The sequence below is a fragment of the Macaca fascicularis genome, chromosome 14 (genome assembly GCF_037993035.2).
Source record: "Macaca fascicularis isolate 582-1 chromosome 14, T2T-MFA8v1.1".
In the NCBI taxonomy this organism is placed as follows: domain Eukaryota; kingdom Metazoa; phylum Chordata; class Mammalia; order Primates; family Cercopithecidae; genus Macaca; species Macaca fascicularis.
This window is the reverse complement of record NC_088388.1, coordinates 125,611,440-125,629,995: the sequence shown is the minus strand read 5'-3', so window position 1 is coordinate 125,629,995 and position 18,556 is coordinate 125,611,440. Positions and strand designations below refer to the sequence as shown.

At 44.7% G+C, this 18,556-nt stretch overlaps 1 long non-coding RNA gene across 3 annotated transcripts in view; it reads right to left on the bottom strand.

Moving 5' to 3' along the window:
- The window catches only part of LOC123568671 (uncharacterized), a 64,365-nt gene extending 56,970 nt beyond the window's left edge, over nucleotides 1-7,395 (bottom strand). For all 3 annotated transcript variants that reach the window (XR_006692097.3, XR_006692099.3, XR_006692098.3), the window contains exon 1: nucleotides 7,179-7,395. This is a non-coding gene — a long non-coding RNA (uncharacterized lncRNA). The remainder of the gene's footprint in view (nucleotides 1-7,178) is intronic.
- Nucleotides 7,396-18,556: the final 11,161 nt, after the last annotated feature.

Genomic DNA, 18,556 nt, shown 5'->3' with positions numbered 1-18,556 from the left:
ATAGCTCAACGACCTATGAGAGGCTGCACAGCTGTCGAGGAGCAAAGTGAGGCTTTGAACCCTGTCTGGCACCAGAGCCCCTATTTCAGTCCCATGAAACCAAGGTGATTTGTCAAGGTGATGGATACTCCCCACAAGGATGGGTAGAATGTCCGAGGTCTCCAATCATCTCTTTCATTACTCCTCTAAAAAAAATGCAAAAGGTGGTAATTTCCTATAGACTACCAATTCATATCCATTTGCCTTCTCTGGAGTTCAGTTTTTCTCCCAAGTGTAACTTAGTAGCTATTACAGAATATTGGATCTTGGCCGGGCATGGTGACTCACATCTGTAATCCTAACACTTTGGGAGGCTGAGGCAGGTAGATCACAAGGTCAGGAGTTCAAGACCAGCCTGGCGAAGATGGTGAAACCTTGTCTCTATTAAAAATACAAAAATTATCCAGGCGTGATGGTGGGTGCCTGTAATCCCAGCTACTCTGGAGGCTGAAGCAGAGAACTGCTTGAACCTGGGAGGCGGAGGTTGCAATGAGCAGAGTTCGTGCCACTGCACTCTAGCCTGGATGACAGAGCGAGACTCCATCTTAAAAAAAAAAAAAATATTGAATCTTAATGGAATGTTAGCAAATATTTAGTCTTGGTGGGTCTCAAACTAGAGTCCCATGTACCAAACGTGCTCCTACAAATTGGTACAGCTCTTGTTTTTAGAATAGCACCTGCCTTTCAGAAAAGCACACACTATGCACTGTGGCATTTTCTACACCTGGACATTTCACACTTGTCTGGCTCCTAAACATACTTGAATGTGCTCCTTTAATCTAGTCGCACCCCTCAAAGAGGAAACAAAGAGCTCAGACAAATGAGAAGGATTGCCCAATTTCAAAGCAAATTAATGGCTGAATCTGGAATAGATCCCAGTCTCCCAACTCTTAGATCAGTGTTCTTCCAAACCATGACGGGGGAAATCATGGCAGTTTCCTGGCTATCCCCCCAAACACAGGAAGCACAGCAAGAAAGTGTGATGAGAGCTGAAGACGGGACAGGGAGCATTTCCTGGTCCCCAGTGAGTAAACTTTTGTTCACTCTGATGGAGGACAGGAGAGGACAGGAGCCCAGAGAGCAGCCACTTGCCCCAGACAGTGCCCAGTAATTGTAATGGTGCAGCTGGGAGTCATTATTGTCTGCCTGGAAAGTGGGAGCACTTAGGAAGGGCCCCCCAGCAGCCCAAGGAGGCAGGAGAGTCGAGGCTGCCAATGCAATTGTGGCATTTTAATTGAAGCCTGCAAGGAAGAATACAAGAGACTGGCTGCCTTCTCTTTGGCCTCGCAAAGAAAGGAGCAGGGGGAGGAAAGTGGCACAAAGCCGCCGCTCTCCGGGCTGCGTTCAGGTTGCCATCTCCGAGCGGCTTGTAGCTCTGGAGAACTTTTAATAGAATTCTGCCGAATGAAATGGGCTACAGCTGTTTGCCTTGATAAATATATTTTATGCTACATGCCTCAGCCGCCATCTGTTTGCTGATATGAGCACTTCTTCGTGGCAACTAAGGAGAAGTCATCAAAAGGCATAACAGCAGACGGGTTTGGGAGCAGGTAGGGAGGGTGAGGAGGATGGGACAGGGGAATTGTCTTCAGGCCAGAAGGAGATGGCCTGGGATAAAGAAGATGGGGGCAGGCTCAGAATAGGGAAGTGTACTGGGCAAAGCAGATAATCCACAGAATAGGGAAGTGTACTGGGCAAAGCAGATAATCCACCTCCCATGCACTCTCCAGTAAGCTTTCGGCATACCCTCATTGTCTTCAGTCTCTCCTCCCTCCACCACCCACCTTTGGCCTCTAAAATTTAAACTAAGATGATAAAAAGAAGTATAACAATGCCACCTCCCAGCCAGCACTGGCCCGTGGCTAGCATGCCCAGTGGCCCCTGGTAAGAGCAGCTGCTCACCTAAATCAGTCCCAGCCAACAAGGGGTCTCGGTTCCCTGCACCTGATTCCACTGTTCACTGAGCAACAGCCTCCAGCTCCTCTGCTCGTGGCTGAATGCCCAACAAATATGAACAGGGCAGAAGCTAATGCCCCTGCAGGTAATGCAACCTAGTCAGGAGCCAAAGCAAATCAAGGAGAAGTTTTGGAGCTCTTCTGCCAAGCCTTGTGGCCACACAGCTACCCAGCCCTGCATGGACTGGAGAGATGGTTCACATATGCTTAGAATGGATTTGAGGCGGGAAGCGGGTGAGGGATGAAAAATTACCTATTGGGTAAAATGTACATGATTTGGGTGATGGTTACACTAAAAGCCCATGCAATATATCCACGCAAGGAGACTGCACTTGTAGTCACTAAATCTTTAAAAATAAAAAATAATAAAAATAAATGGGGCAAGGCATAAGACAAATCACATCATACGCTTCTGTCTCCAAAGCTACCTAATTTTTTAACAGGCAAATTCTGGTTATTATAAACATTGAGGGCATCCTGAAAGAAAAAACAAAAGGAATCACAATAGCCCTTGAACAATATGGGAGTTAGGTGCATTGAATCCCTGCTCAGTCAACAATTCACTTATAACTTGACTTTCCTAACACTTCACTGCTAATAGGATACTACTGACCGGAAGCCTTACTAATAACATAAGCACATGACTTTGGCCTCTAAAATTAAAACCAAGATGAAGAAAAGAATTATAACAATGCTACCTCTCAGCTAGCACTGGCCCACAGCACTGGTATACACACATTTTGTATGTTATATGTGTTATATACTACATTCTTACAATAAAGTCAGCTAGAGAAAATATGATGTGATTAAGAAAATTTTTTGAAAACAAGAATGGCTATGAAGGAGGAAAGATGTACCCATTATGGGACTCTAAAATGTTTTCATGCAAGACAACAGATTTGCTCACTCCTGAACCATCAAATCAAGAAAACATAGGGATTACCTTAAGAGAAACCAGCATCCTTGGGGAATGGCTAAGATATTTAGATATTTCTGCTTTCTGAGTGCACAGTCTACATGAACTTGCCTCCCCTCCCCACACTTAGGAAAAAATATGAGAGGCCGGTGTGACTCACGGCTGTCCTGAGTGTTTCCTATTTCTGGCATCCCATGGCATCACCTACCCATCTCTGTCTCCCACGCGCCAGCCCCTCTGCTGTTCCACTCAGAGAAGCTCAGCCTCCCCGGAAATGGAGTAAGTGTGTATGGATCCCACATAGCACCACCCAGGAGCAAACTGAACCCCCAGTGTGTCTCCCTGTTCCCTTCTCCTTCCTCTGTCCCTAGCTGAGTCATGGGATTAGGGAAGCTACCACTCAGATTCCTCCTGTGGGCAACACAGAGACAGAGTGTCCCTATAGCTGCCTCCCATACCCTCCTTCCATACCCCATTGAGGCTGTGAGCCTCTAAAACAACTGGCTGGGGAGCAGGTTTTTGATGCTGGAGGTTAGAGAGGTTATTATTCCTGGCTGTGAAGAACAAATGGACAGCTCAGAGACACGCAAAGCAAAAGGAAAACTGGGTAGCTGAAGAGGGGGTATAAGCTTCCAAAAACACATTAGTCACAAACAAACTGGACCGCGCACCCGCTGCTCAGTGCCACCTCCTCCCGAGGACGTGGGCAGGGTGAGTGCTGGTGACATGCTCTGAGAAGCTCTGACAGAAGGCACTAAATCACTGTGTACTGAGCATTGTGATTTTGGGTCCAAGAAACCAAGTACTTTGGATGAGCTTCGGAACTGCTGGCTGTTCATTGGAGCCAGAGCAAGCCTCCGGCTCCATCGAAGCACCAGCCCCTGGTATTAATAAGTGTTTCCATGGCACTTGATATTTTGCAATTATCTTTTCTAACACGTCTGCCTTAGCAGAAGAAGCAGGCCAAATGCGAATCCTTCTGCCCTCCCTTCTTCCTGCCAGCTTTTGAGGAAGGCATCCTGGTTCCCTGGCACATTGTAAGAGGGGATGAGTAGAGGCCACAACTGGAAGGGGCCCTGAATCTGCAGCCTCCTCCATCCCCATTCACTGGCTGGCTCCACACCCACCTCTTCTTCCGCTCTTTCAAGGCCAGCTGAAACCAAACTCCCTCCAATCATGCATCTATTTATTCATTCAGCAAATACCTGTGGAGCACTTACTGTACACCAGGCATTGCTTCAGGCATCAAAGATACAGCAGTGGAAAAAAAAAAAAAATCTCTGTCCTCATGTAACTCATTCAATTAGGAGGTAGATCACAGGCAGTTAAATATTTAATGCTATGAGTAAAAATAAATATGGGTAAGGGGTAGAGAGGGATAATATTGTAGATCTAGAGGTCAGAAGGCTTGAGATCTGAGCAGAAATCTGAATAAAATGAGGGAGCAAGATAAGCAGGAGACCAGGGTCTCTTTGCATAAAGACCCTGAGGTGGGAGCACAGCAGGTGTGGAGAAACAGCAAGGAGGCCAGCTGGGCTGGACTGGAGCCCTTGCGGGAAGTGTGTTGTCATGGTAATAGATGTGGCCAGAGAGGGAGGGGGGCCTCTGACCAGAAGCCCTTTCTTCTCTAGCCGTGACTGACACCCTTCTTTGAACTCCCTTATTAGCCCTGCCCCAAGTGGTTCATTTGGACCTTGTCTGTCACCTGCTTCACCATTTCATACCCTTGTGCTTTGTTTCCCCAAAGCAGTTGAAGTTTCCCCAGATTTCCTAGCAGATCTTTTTCAAGCCCCATGGTCATCCCAACCCTCCCTCCTTTCTAACTTCCCAAGCTTCTTTCCATCGCCTCCTGGAATCCAGATGTTACGGACAAAGCACACCTCCTGAGTTCTATGGTTCCTTGAACCCACCCAAGCGCTCAGCAGCACTCATACTTTCAGCTTTCATTTTAATCAGACGGTAGCTCCACTGTTCAAATTAATCGTAAACAGCAATCTGTCTTTCGAGAAGGCATTTATTTACTCAGCAGTCATTAATTTATTCATTTAACTTTAAATATTTTTTAATTTACTTTGTGATTTAAAAAAAGCATCTGGAAACTATGCTAGATGCTGAGGATAAAGAGATGAACAAGATAGCAGCAAGTCTAGTGGACAGATAAATGAGAACAAGAGAAGTGAATGCTAAACAAACAAACAAAAAAAACCAAATGAAACGCCATGAGGCCACAGAGGACAAGGCGATTCCTATTTGATTATTTTTGGAGAAGACAGGGGAAGTTTTACAGTGGGGACTGACATTATAGGTACGGATTCAAATATGTGTAGGCTCTTTCCCAAAGCTGCCCTCCTGCTAAAGCAAAGCATCTCTCTTCTTAGTACCTTCCAGAGGAGGGAGTGCAAGACATTAGAACAGGGGTCCTCAACAGGCAGTGATTGTGCCCCCAGGGGCATGTGGCAATGTCTGGAGACATTTTTGGTTGTCATGACTATGGGCAGGAGAGTGCTACTGGCTTCTAGTAGGTAGAGGTCAGAGATGTTGTTAAACATCCTAGAATGCACAGAACAGTTCCTCAACAATGACCTGGGCCAAAATGTCAGCAGTAGTGCTAAGAACGAGAGACCCCACTTTAGAAGTAAAGGGAGTGACAGGAACAGAGGCGTCAGGTTGCAGAACTGGCCTGGCAGGTCAGAAGGGCCTGGCAGGCCTAGGGAACAGTAGAAGTTCAGGTGTGAAGCAGAACTATAAACGAACAATGTGGCGGGAGATGAGGCTGGAAATATAGGTAGAGCCAGAGAGAGAACCGTCTCATTCACCAGGCTGTGACGTTTTGCTCCATAGGCAACAAGAGGCCAACTAAAGAGAAGGCCGAAGTAGGTGAGAACAACAGTTGGCAATTACTGAGCCTCTACTCTGGGGCAAGAGCTTTATTACATTACTTACTCCTAACGAGAGAGGGACACACATAGGGCAGTTATTATTATTCCTACTTTACAAATCAGGAAATAGAGAAAACAAAGCCCATAAAAGGAGAGTTGCCTGCTCAGGGTAAGCCTCAGGTTTGGTTACAACAAAGAACCCAGATTCTGACCAAGATCTATCTAGCTCCTGGGCCACTAGCCTTCCTGAACAGAATAGGCTCCACTAGTCTGGCCTCTGCTGGGGCTGTGAATCCACACTGGCTTTCATAGAGAGCCTTCCCCTCATCCCCAGTGAACTGTAGCCACAGTGTTCTGTACATGGAGGTGCTGAACAAGACCCTTCTGAAGGAAGGGAACGCGGGATAACACATAAATCCATTTGGAATCAATGACATTCATTGATTCCATTCTTCTACCAATTGACATATTCTGGGCCTCAGAAAACATGTTTTAATTACCTCTAGAGAGCAATTGAGCATTTGCTGGCCTTTTCTCTTTTTTTCTTTCCTTTTCTTTCTCTTTATTTTCTTTTTGCTTCTTTCTTTCCTTTTTTCCTTCTTCCTTCATTCTTTCCTTCCTCTCTCTTTCTTTTTCCTTCCTTTGTTTTCCTTTCCTCTTCCTTTCTTCTAGGTGTGGTTGGCAAACTATGATGTATTCACCAAAATTAATTTCCTTTTCCTCCTGAGCATATACCCAAACTACACTTCCCAGCACCCTCTGTGACCATGTGACTGAATTCCAGTCAATGAAATCTCAGTGAACACTGACTATGCCTCATCAGAGCATGGCCCATAAAACCACTCATGTTCTCGTCCTGCTTACTTTCTCCAGCTGCGGCCACATAGAAGATGTGAAGGGCATATGGTTCAGTAGAGACACAGACAGAAGGACCACGTGTCCCTGGGTCCCAGGGAAGCTGCTGGCCAACCAGTTATGGATGCATTTGTCTCAACATAAATAACAAACTTTTGTTGGGTTAAGCTACTAAGATTTGGAAGTTGTTTGTTACAGCAGATAAATTTACTTTCCCTACCTAATATAGGCAGCATAGGCAAGAGATATAGCACTGAGAATGGAGTTCCCTGCATGCACAGAAAATTCAAACAAGTGGCTTCTTACACTGAAATCCAGTCGTAGGCAGATATAGCAGTCATCAGATACCAGTGTCCTCCTAAATGTCTGCTTTATTACCTCTAGGATGTGATTCTGTCATCAAATTTGCCTCAAGATCCGAACAGATGTCCACATATTAGGCAGAAAGAAGAAGAAAGAGAAAAAGCATCCCCCAGCGGAGTCAGCTGCATTGAAGGACTTGCCTGGAAGTTCCACCTGCTGACTTCTGCTTACCTCTGATGGATGAGCCAGGCCCACTTGCAAGGGAGGCAAGCAAGGTGCATCATTTTCCTTGATATCTTGTTCCCCGGGGGGAAGAAGTCAACATTCAGTTAGGAAGAAAATGGAGACTGGATATTGGGTGGGGAAACTAGGAGTCTTTGTTAAAGGAAGGGAGGAAATAATGGTTGAGGCTGAGAAGATACTGCCCAGACCGGTGATGTAACTGTCTGCTCCCCTCTTAAGTGCTGGGCTGTTTCTGCCTTCAGCAGCCTATGGATGGGAAAAGGCGTGGGTCTCGAAAATGGCTCTGCCCTGGAAGGAGGGGCTAGAGAGTTGAAGCGTCTGCCACCCCATCCTCTCTTGCTTGATCGCCTCTAAGACACGATGCATCCCACTTATCTCTTGCACTCAGCCCAAGCTCTCTGCACACTCACTCTCACGTCCCTTTCCCAAAGCTGCCATCCTACTAAAGCAAAGCACCTCTCCTCTTAGTACTCCTTCCAGCACATCTCCCACAAAGGGGAAGCAGCCGGGAAGGCTCCTGGGAAGGAGCTGCGTTGGCGCTCCTGATCGCTGGCTGCTTTCACTCCTTCACACTTAACACCATAAAAACACACATCTCCTGCCATGAGACTGAGCCAATTTCCAAGTCATATGTGGAGTTATTGCTGCTTTCTCTGCCTCTCCTGCTTGATGTTGCTAAATGCTGTTCCCTGTGGCACTCAGCACAGGCCTGCAGGGAGAAAATAACACAGAATTAACCTTGAACATAGGTGTGGGGGTGCAGGAAAACCAGATTTACCAAAACAAAAATAATAAAGGGCCAGTGATCACCCCCTTAATGTTAGCTCTTTGGGGTGCCACATGGGGGAAAAGCTGTGCTGTATTTTCCATTTATAATCAAATGAACTCAATTAGTTCCTCTTCTTCCCACCTGCACACCCAGGCAGTAATGGCAAAGAGGTAAGCTGAAGAAATGGAAATCAGCCTGTCCTGGCATCTGTCCTCCAGGTAATCAAGCATAGAAGAAGAAGGACCATCTAACTGAACAATGCACTGGTCATGAGCCAAGGCTGGCTCCAATAGCTCATGCTCTGGGCACTCGTATGCTGAGATTTCAGGCATAGACTTTACATAGTTTGGCATAATTCAAGATTTGCCAGCAGGTTGAACTGCCTCTGTTTTCTCCTATTTCTATTTTATTGTGTCTGATTTCCTTTTATCCCTCAGCTATGAGAACCATCAAGGATACTTTGGTAATCTAGGGCAGCACTTCCAAAATTTTAATGTGCTTACACACCACTTGGAGATCTTGTTAAAATGAAATTCTGATTCAGTAGGTCTGAGGCAGGTCTGAGATTCTGAATTCTATCTAACAAGCTCCCAGGTAATGCCAATGCTGCTAGTTCATGGACCATACCTTCATCTTGATGTTCTCGGCACATAAACTTGTATGGGGTTAAGCAACTGAGATTTGGAGATACGTTTGTTAGAACAGGATCTAGAAGGCAACCAGGACATTGGATGGAAGACCTGTGACTTTTAGAATTGCTGATTCCTGCACCTCAAAAGTTCATGTCTTAAGACTTGAAGGTATATTTGAAGCCAGAGCACTCTGACAAATGGCTCAGCCATGAAACGTCAAGATGTATATGAGAATGGAATTGTTTCCAAGAATCATCATTGACATTACACAGGCTATAAACAGGTGATCCTTTACTGGATGGTAAACCTGTGGAGAGTTCTGTCTGCAAGTGGCATCCCAAGCAGAGGGGCCAAAAAACCTTCTGCTTCATTCTCTCTTTGATATCATCAAATGGCTTTGTCAACAGCATCCCAAAGACTGATGACCCGCTAGGCACAGTGGCACATGCCTGTAATCCCAGCACTTTGGGTGGGATGGGTGGGAGGATCTCTTGAAGTCAGGAGTTTGAAGCCAGCCAAACAAAGTAAGACCCTGTCTCTTGAAAAAAAGAAAAAAAAAATGAGGACCTTGGGGAAACTAAGGCAGGACACAATGTGCTCAACAAAGCACAAATCTGAAGGTCTTTTCCATGTAAGCTAGCCTCACAAGGATCACATGGTAATGTTAGGAATAATAGCACCCAGCCCAGTACTCCCTTTCAAATGCCCACGACCACCTTCCAAGCACACATCAGCCGTCATGTGAAAGGGCCTCTCGAGTGTGGAGCTTCTTTAAGGACAATATCCAGAGCCACTCAGTCCTCCCAGTTTTTTTGCTCCTCACATAACCTTCTCTCACTTCTCCTAGCCACTGCCTTCACCCTTTCTCTCTCAGATCTTCCCAGTTGTTCTTTGGTTTGTCCTTGCTTCACTCTTGGGATATGACACACTCTACTGCCTTCCCAGTGACAAAACCCTGAAACTTCAGGTTCTCTTGTCTCTGTTTCAGTCTTTGGAGTAAAAAGTACATCCTTCAACCACCTCAGGGAAGAATCTTCCCACACTAGACTCTCTCCAGGTGATATCATCCGCTCCATCGTTTCAGTGATCATCTGTGTGCTGAGATATCCGCAGTCTACATCTCCAGACCAAACCTGTCTTCAATGTTCCAGACTCAAATATCCACAGACACATCAAATTCGACATGTTCTCAGCTGCACCGATCAGCAAGCCTGAAAGAACAAAGAGAAGAAAGGAAAGCAAGAAGGAAAGAAAGAACTCGCTTTTTCATCCCCCACCTTGTGAAATGACTCAGTGGCCCATGCAGCTGCTCTGCCAGACCCCTGGGAGCCATTGGCGCTCATCCCTCCCTCATCCTCTGCCAGGTCAACCAACTTGTAAGTCCTGGGACTTGCATCTTCTAAATTGCTGAGAATCTGCCATGTTTTTGACTACTTTGGGGTCTTCACACAATGCTTCTGCCATTACCCCTGCTTGGGTACTTTTCCTCCTCCTTTTAAATGGTTTACTATTAACCTGCAGGGCTATGTCCCAACTTTCCCTGACTCTGCTCCAGAGTATTATTTATTATTATTATTATTATTATTATTATTATTATTATTTTATTATTACTGAGTGGGTAACATGAGAATGTGATAAATGAATGCTAAGTGAGTTGGAAAAGGCCATTAGGAAGTTAGACATTTTAACAGGAGATACATTGCCCTTAGCATTCATGTCATTTAAGCAACACTGCTGGGGACACAGGTATTTTCCCCAGGAGTATGATTCCCAATTATTCCAAGAAAGAAGAACTACCCCCATGACTCAGCACAGAAAGCAAACTCTGTCCACTGGTGATGTCTTTTTCTCTCCAGAGATCAGGTCCCTGTAGGTGAAAGTTTACCACACAAATTCCCCTCTGACTTATTTCTGGTCAGCAGGGAGCTAGGAGAGATGAGCGATTGTTTAGAAGAGGTTAATGAGCCCATGTGCTGGCTGTTTCAGACCATTGTTTCTCACCCTTTCTTTGTGCCTCTCATCCTTCTGCCTGGGAACACTTCTCATGTAAATCTTTCTAGTCCATGAAATGCAGCCCAGTTTTCCATGGCGCCTTATAGTGTCTGCCTAAAAATGCTTTATAGAAGCTAATAAACAAGGCGGACAGGTTGCATGATGTTGCTTGAACTACATTCTCAAGACTTGATTCCGAAATGCTGAGTCTAATACTTACTCAGGACATGAAGGTGGGTAAGGTCTTTAACATCCTCAAGACTCAGTGCCTCCATTGATAAATCTGATCCCTGCCCACCACAGTTATTATGCTACTCATCAGAAGTAATATTGACATTTTATAAACTCTAAGCCATGCTGAAAAAATAAACATTACTACTACTGATGATAATTATAAGTTATAAATAAGTGTTTGGGGGGAGCTGGTTACAAATTGCTCCAAAATTATTAAACATGATCAGAGAAAAAAATGAAGCAGAGGGAATAGGACAATAGACACAAGAGGAAATGAAAATTCAGCTTCTAATCTGGGGCCTCTTACCTGATACTTCCTTGGCCTACTTGATTTGTAATAGGCCGGGGTTTATTTCCATGGTTCCTTAAATTTTATAAAGCCTTTCGTGGTGAGAAAACTTTGGGAGAATCTTATTAGATATAGCAAAGACCAAAATCAGCACAAAACTCACATATAAAAGCTTTAGCAAAAAAATAAGGATTTCTCTAGAGGCTCTATATGTGCTTAAATGGCGCAGAGAGCTAAATTGTGAAATTACAAATGAGATGTGGAATGGCACATTTGATTATACAGAGTCATCTGCAATGCCTCATAACATGTGAGAAATTTGAGAGACTGTTTATCCGGCACCGAACACCAGGAGGAATCTGCGGAAGAACTGAGCGAGCTCTAATGGCGCACTGAGAAGGCAGAGGGTGGGCTTCCAGAGGAGCTACGTGGGCTCTTCTTCGTGCCAGACGCCCTAATCCCTCTTTCTTCCCCATGTTTCAAAGGCTCACATGGACATTATTTGGTTTGACTCACTGGAGAATAAACAGAAAGATTAGCTCTGTTTTTCACAGGTGATGAGGCTGTGTCATAAAACAATTAGAAGGCATGGTCTGTACTCTGCACCAATTTATGACCTAACAGGGTCCGAAGACAGGCCTGTGATACAAAGAGCTGCCCTGCTCGGCCCACTGCTAACGTGGTGTTCTGTACCTGCTGGGAGACAGCGCGGCAGGGGCTTCGCAGCCAGGCCACCCTGGGATTAAATCCTGACTCTACTACTTACTGGCCTTGAGGACCTGGATTTCCTCAACTGTAAAGCAAGGATAGCAATGCCCGCCTTAAAATGCTGGTGTAGCCGGGCGCGGTGGCTCAAGCCTGTAATCCCAGCACTCTGGGAGGCCGAGACGGGTGGATCACGAGGTCAGGAGATCGAGACCATCCTGGCTAACATGGTGAAACCCCGTCTCTACTAAAAAGTACGAAAAACTAGCCGGGCGAGGTGGCGGGTGCCTGTAATCCCAGCTACTCGGGAGGCTGAGGCAGGAGAATGGCGTAAACCCGGGAGGCGGAGCTTGCAGTGAGCTGAGATCCAGCCACTGCACTCCAGCCTGGGCGACAGAGCGAGACTCCGTCTCAAAAAAAAAAAAAAAAAAATGCTGGTGTAATTAAATGAAATACCATGATACATACAGGGTGCATAGCCTAGCGCCCCCACACTGGCAGCGTTCAATAGCTATTAACACACCACGTGTGTTACTGATGGCACTTACGACTAAGGGTGTAGTGGAAAGCATCCAGTGACTCAGGGGCTGAAAAGAGGGGAGGACTTGGCCTCCTTTGATTCCTAGATGGTACCTGAGTCCTAGCCACAGTATCCCAAGATGCAAATGTTATAGTAACAACGTTGACAACTGAAGAATTCTGCATTTCTCCAAGTAGAAGCCAAGACAACCAGACAAAAGCAGTTGCCCTCCTTGCAGCACCCAACTTCTGTTGGAGGATCCAGAGCCAATCTTCTGTCCCCACCTCTAACCTTGGCTTTTCTCTCCCTGCCTCTGGCCACGGGAACTCAGAGGAACAGGAGCTGCTGTGCCGGGTCCATCTGCAGCAGACCAGCCACTGGAGCCGCTGATGCTGCAGCAGCACCCGGCAGGCAGGTGTGCGAGAGGAACACACAGGAGAGAACAGATTGAGAAGTGCTTTGGGAAGTCTCTGGCACAGATGCAAAGGCAGAAGGGGAACTTTTCTCTGTGCTCCTTCTTCCCACTGTCCTAGCAATTCAAGGAGACGGGTGATAGACTGGAGATTGGAGCTGTTCATCTGAATCCAGCAATGTCCTGTGTCTCCTCTTCAAATCCAGGCAAATGATAATGTGGCCCTGGAGGTCAACATCAAAGCATGTTTATTAAAGCCCAGGTGTAAAGGTCCACGCCACTCCCAACCACATAAATTTATATTTTGACTATCGAGGGAATATATTAACTCAGCACAGAAGAAAAAATAAACAATAAATCTATGTGTGTGGCCGGGTGCTGTGGCTCACACCTGTAATCTCAGCACTTTGGGAGGCCGAGGCGGGCGGATAACCTGAGCTCAGGAGTTCGAGACCACCCTGGGCAGCATGGTAAAACCCCATCTCTACTAAAACACAAAAAAATTAGCAAGTGTTGTGGTGTGTGCCTGTAGTCCCAGCTACTCGGGAGGCTGAGGCACGAGAACTGCTTGAGCCTTGGAGACAGAGGTTTCAGTGAGCCGAGATGGCACCACTGCACTCCAGCTTGGGCTACAGAATGACACTCCATCTCAACAACAACAAAAATCTGTGTGTGTGTGTGTGTGTGTGTGTGTACACAAGCTCATGCATACGTTGACATAGAAGGGATAGGGAGATAGGACACTTACATATTTCAATTTTATTTTACTTCTTAATCAGTTCTAAATGAGTAAGGATGGGACTTACAGATAGTGAAGAAACACGACAAATACATAAAGAGAAATATTTCTTCTACTGGGCTCTCTCGCTTTTCTTCATGCCATAACTACTTTCCAAGAAGAGTCCACAACAGCATTACGGCATTTCCTAAAATTTGTTGCATTTTATAATTCTTGCACACACACACACAGATGCACACACAATTTAAATGCCATTTCTCGGTCTGGGGGGTTTTCAGACTCTGCCTAATGTCTCAACTAACTCAATCAACAGAGATATGCTAAACGCCTACCATGTGCAGCGTACTGTACGAGACATCCCAGAAGACACAGCACAAGAAGGCATACGATTTTCCCTGCGCTTATAATCAGTCACGAAGCCCCACTGATTTCCTCTGCTAAAGTTGTCCCTAATCTGCCAATCCCTCACTGTGCCTATTGCCCTTATCATCTTTTTTCCAGACCTCCAACCGGTGACCTTGGATGCCACATCCTCAGTCCCCATGGCCCTGACTCAGTCCCCTGCTTTGTTCAATATTCCTGTCTGCATCCTCAGAGAACCTTAGGCTTATGTTTTCTGTAGCACTTACCATATGGTATTAAAATCATGTGTTTTCGGATCTGCTGCTGACCCTACACTGATTGTACCATCTTAAAGGTCTTTGTACCTCTTTATCACATAGCACAGTATCTACCGCTCTCAGTACCTGCTCCAGTAACAACTGCTCACCGGTGCTCAGCCTCCATCCAACACGTTCTGCCATGTGTTGTATCTGCTCATGTATCCAACCACCTCCCTAACATGTAGGGGCTCCTCAAGGACAGGACCCGATTCACCTTGGAATCTCCAGTGCCCAGGTGGCAGAGGGCTGCAAGATTTCTCTGCAGATTTGTTTGAGGCCTGGGCCCCATTGGGCCACGAGGCCCCAGGCAACTCTTGATATATCATGCTGAGATGTGGGGAAGGGATGAGCTGAAAGGGAAGGAATTCCAATTTAGATGCTGGATAATGACATAATTTATGGATAAACTCATGTCAGTTCATCATATTTTCCCCAAGTTTTTATTTTGAAAATTTTTAAACCTGTGGAAAGTTGAAAATATGAAAACTCATATTTCGTTCCCCTTGATTGCTAACGTTTTGATCTGTTTGTGTTCTCTCTTTCTCTCTGGGTCTGTGTGTTTATCTCCCTCAGTTGAATATTTTTGCTAAACCATTTGAAAATTAGTTACAAATATCTTAAATTTTCTAAGAACTAGTTATGAGCAAATGAAAGAATGAATGAAACTATACATGAGCACATAAATTTCTGAACTCCTTTCGAGTTCTCTATGGCTTTCTAACTCTAAGAGTTGCCATGTACCACAAGAGCACACAGACAACAAACACCCACATTTCACGGGGTAGCGGGTGGAGGAGGCCATTTTCAGCTAGAACAGTTGGGAAAGGTTTCAGCTAGGCCTGGACGGGGAAGATTGGGATATACTTATGAAGAAGGGAAAACATTTGAGGAGGAATGGAGTGCAGCAACAAAATACAGTAGGCAGGAGAAGCAAGCCCTCCAGGCACCATGCTTGTTCACTATCTGATTTGTATGGAAAATGAAGAAATGAAGTTGGCTTTTTTACCCTTCTCATTTCTCTTCATCTACTTCAGAATTCTCAGAGCTAGCACGTTATCTAATTCTTTCTTCACATACGATTCTTCATAACAGAAAGATGCTGTGGTAAGGTGGGAGGGTCATAGGGTGACCCATGGTCCCAGTTTGGCCAGGAATAAGGGTTTTCTGGGACTCAAGACTTTTCAATGCTAAAACCAGGCAAGTCCCAGGCAAATGAGGATGAGATGGTCACCCTAGCCCAGTTGCAGAGATGGGAAAAAAATGAAAGAAGCCTGATTAAACTTTTAAAACCGCTTTTCACCCCTCCCCTACTGTGGGCCCTAGTTCCTGATTTATTTTTAACTTTGAGGACAAAAGGAAATAATTTTAAAAGTGAAAGAAAATATTCTTTCTCTCCAAGAAGTTTTCTCTCATGCCTTCTCCTCCTAATTTAGGTTAAGTGCACTACCTCACTGCTACAATATGAAAATTGCTGTCATGCATTTACTAATTATTGTGTGGCAATAATAATACACAAACCACTCTCTCTCTCTCTCTTTTTTTTTTTTTTTTTTTTTTTGAGATGGAGTTTCACTTTTGTTGCCTAGGCTGTAATGCAATGGCGTGATCTCGGCTCACCGCAACCTCCGCCTCCTGGGTTCAAGCGATTCTCCTGCCTCAGCCTCTGGAGTAGCTGTGATTACAGGCATGCGCCACCACACCCGGCTAATTTTGTATTTTTAGTAGAGACGGGGTTTCTCCATGTCTGTCAGGCTGGTCTCAAACTCCTGACCTCAGGTGATCCACCCGCCTTGGCCTCCCAAAGTGCTGGGATTACAGGCATGAGCCACCGCGCCCGGCCAATCCACTCTTCAGTAGAATAGACCGTGTTTTATCTTTGCAGCTCCAATATACAGTACAAAGCAAGCAGCCCAGTACGTATGTGTTGAATGAGTAGATGCATTTATTGGTTGGTTTATTGGCTGGTTAGATGGTCATGGCTGGTTATTTGAATATTCCACAGTAATAGTGGATCCATCCAAAAGCAGCTGGTGGGCCAGGCGCAGTGGCTCATGCCTGTAATCCCAGCACTTTGGGAGGCCGAGGGGAGTGAATTGCTTGAGGTCAGGAGCTCAAGACCAGCCTGACCAACATGGTGAAACCACATCTTTACTAAAAATAAAAAAATTAGCTGGGCATGGTGGCACATGCCTGTAATCCCAGCTACTCAGGAGGCTGAGGCAGGAGAATCACTTGAACCTGGGAGGCGGAGGTTGTAGTGACCTGAGATTCTGCCACTGCAGTCCAGCCTGGGTAACAAAGCGAGACTCTGTCTCAAAAAAAAAAAAAAAAAATACAGTGGTTGGTGTATACACCTTTCTCCTAGAAACAATCAACTTCTTTATTTGCACTCTCCATTTTATAAGAAAGGCTGGGGCAGCTTTTGCTGCTGAGCAGAAATCTGTCCTGTTACCCCAAATTTTAGTCTCAGGCATTAACTCTCTAAGCAGAAGGGCTCGTGAAGCCTTAGGCCACTGAGGCCCTGCAGCTCCCCAGACACTCTTTTAGGTTCAGTGATGAGTCAAACAGCTTCCACGAATAGTCCCTGCTGGTGCAGCAGCAGAGTCCAGAGGTGGCAGAAGGCTGCAAAACTTCTCTGCAAATTTGTTCGAGGCCTGGGCCCCATTGGGCCATGAGGCCCCAGGCAACTCTTGCTGTATCATGCTGAGATGTGGGGAAAAGGATGAGCTGAAAGGGAAGGAATTCCAGTTTAGATGCAGGATAATGACATAATTTATAAACTAATGCCAGTTTATCTTATTTTCCCCAAGTTTTCATTTGGAAAAATTTTAAACCTGCAGAAAGTTGAAAACAAGGTGAAAACTCATTTTTCTATTTCCTTTATGCTAACATTTTGATCTGTTTGTTTGTGTTCTCTGTGTGTGTGTGTGTCTCCCTCAATTGAATATTTTTGCTAAGCCATTTGAAAATTAGTTACAGATATCTTAAATTTTCTAAGAACTAGGGTGTTATCCTACATAAGCATGGTGTTTTTTTGCATTACCAAGACATTTACTTCCCAAGATATTAATACAGTAATATTATCTAAAATACTGTCTATATATACACTTTCTAATTTTCTTATTAATGTTCTTTGTAACTTTTTTTCTGACCCAGAATCCAGTAAAAAAAAAATCATCCATTGCATGTCACTTTCTTCAGTCTCCTTAGTCTATGTAATCTACAACGGTCTATTACTTATTTTTTTATTTCACTTTATCTTTCGTGGCTGATAATTTTGGAGTTCAGGGTAGTTGTCTGGTAAAATGTCCTATAACCTAAATTTGTATGTTTGTTTCTTCATTATTGAATTCAGATTAGACATGTTTGGCATAAATGCTACCTAGGTGGTGCTGGATATATTTCATCCCAGCATATCAGGAAGTTCAAAATGTCATTTTGTGTCAATATTGATAACAATCCTGCACTGGTGTCAAAAGTTCAGGAGCAAGAACTAGAGAGGCAGTCATTTCCTTCTGTTACTTGGTTAGGGTGATGTTAGCCAGAGTTCTCCACCATAAATGCTCCTTTACCCTTTGTATGTAATGAATAATCCAGGGAGTGAGACCATGGGAACATCCCATTCTCTAATAGCATTCACCCAGTGGTTTTTGTCATGCATTAATGACCTTTGCATGAATCAATGATTCCATTGATTGCTGCAAATACAGGCAGAAATCTTTCCATGAAGAATATCACCCCCAATGCACACACACACATACCTTTTTTTGTTTGTTTGTTAACTTTTTATCTTGAAATAACAACAAGTCCACAAGAAGTCACAAAAATATTACAGAGAGATCCAGTGTACCCAAAACTTATCTTCCCCTAGTGATAATAACACCTTCCATATTATGTTATCAAAACCAGGAAATTGACTGTGGCACAACATGATGAACTAGACTACAGATCTTACTTGGATTTCACCACTTTATAAAATGCTAACTTTAATTTTAATTTCTTAGTATCATGTTGGACTCTATGTTTATTATGTTATACTCTATTACCATCATTATTCTCTTTGATGCTCACATTGTCTGAAGTTTAACTAGGGAGGACTCCTTCAAGCCAGCTCATGACATTTTCTGATAAGCCACCATCCATCTTTCAGCTCTCCTTTGCTTTCTGGAACAAGAAGATGTTCGAGGCTGCAGACCTGTAACTAGCCGTGTCTCTAAGAAGTGTTGGTTTCTTTTAGCAGGGAATGGTATTTAGGAACTAAGATCTGGATATTCTGGTAACCGTAAGTTTCGATGTCCAGATGTATCTCCTGATCCCAGGTCCCATATGCCCACTGCCTACTGGACATTTCCATGTGTGTAAGCACTACAAACTCAACATCTTAAATACACTTTTTTCTAATTCCCAAACTT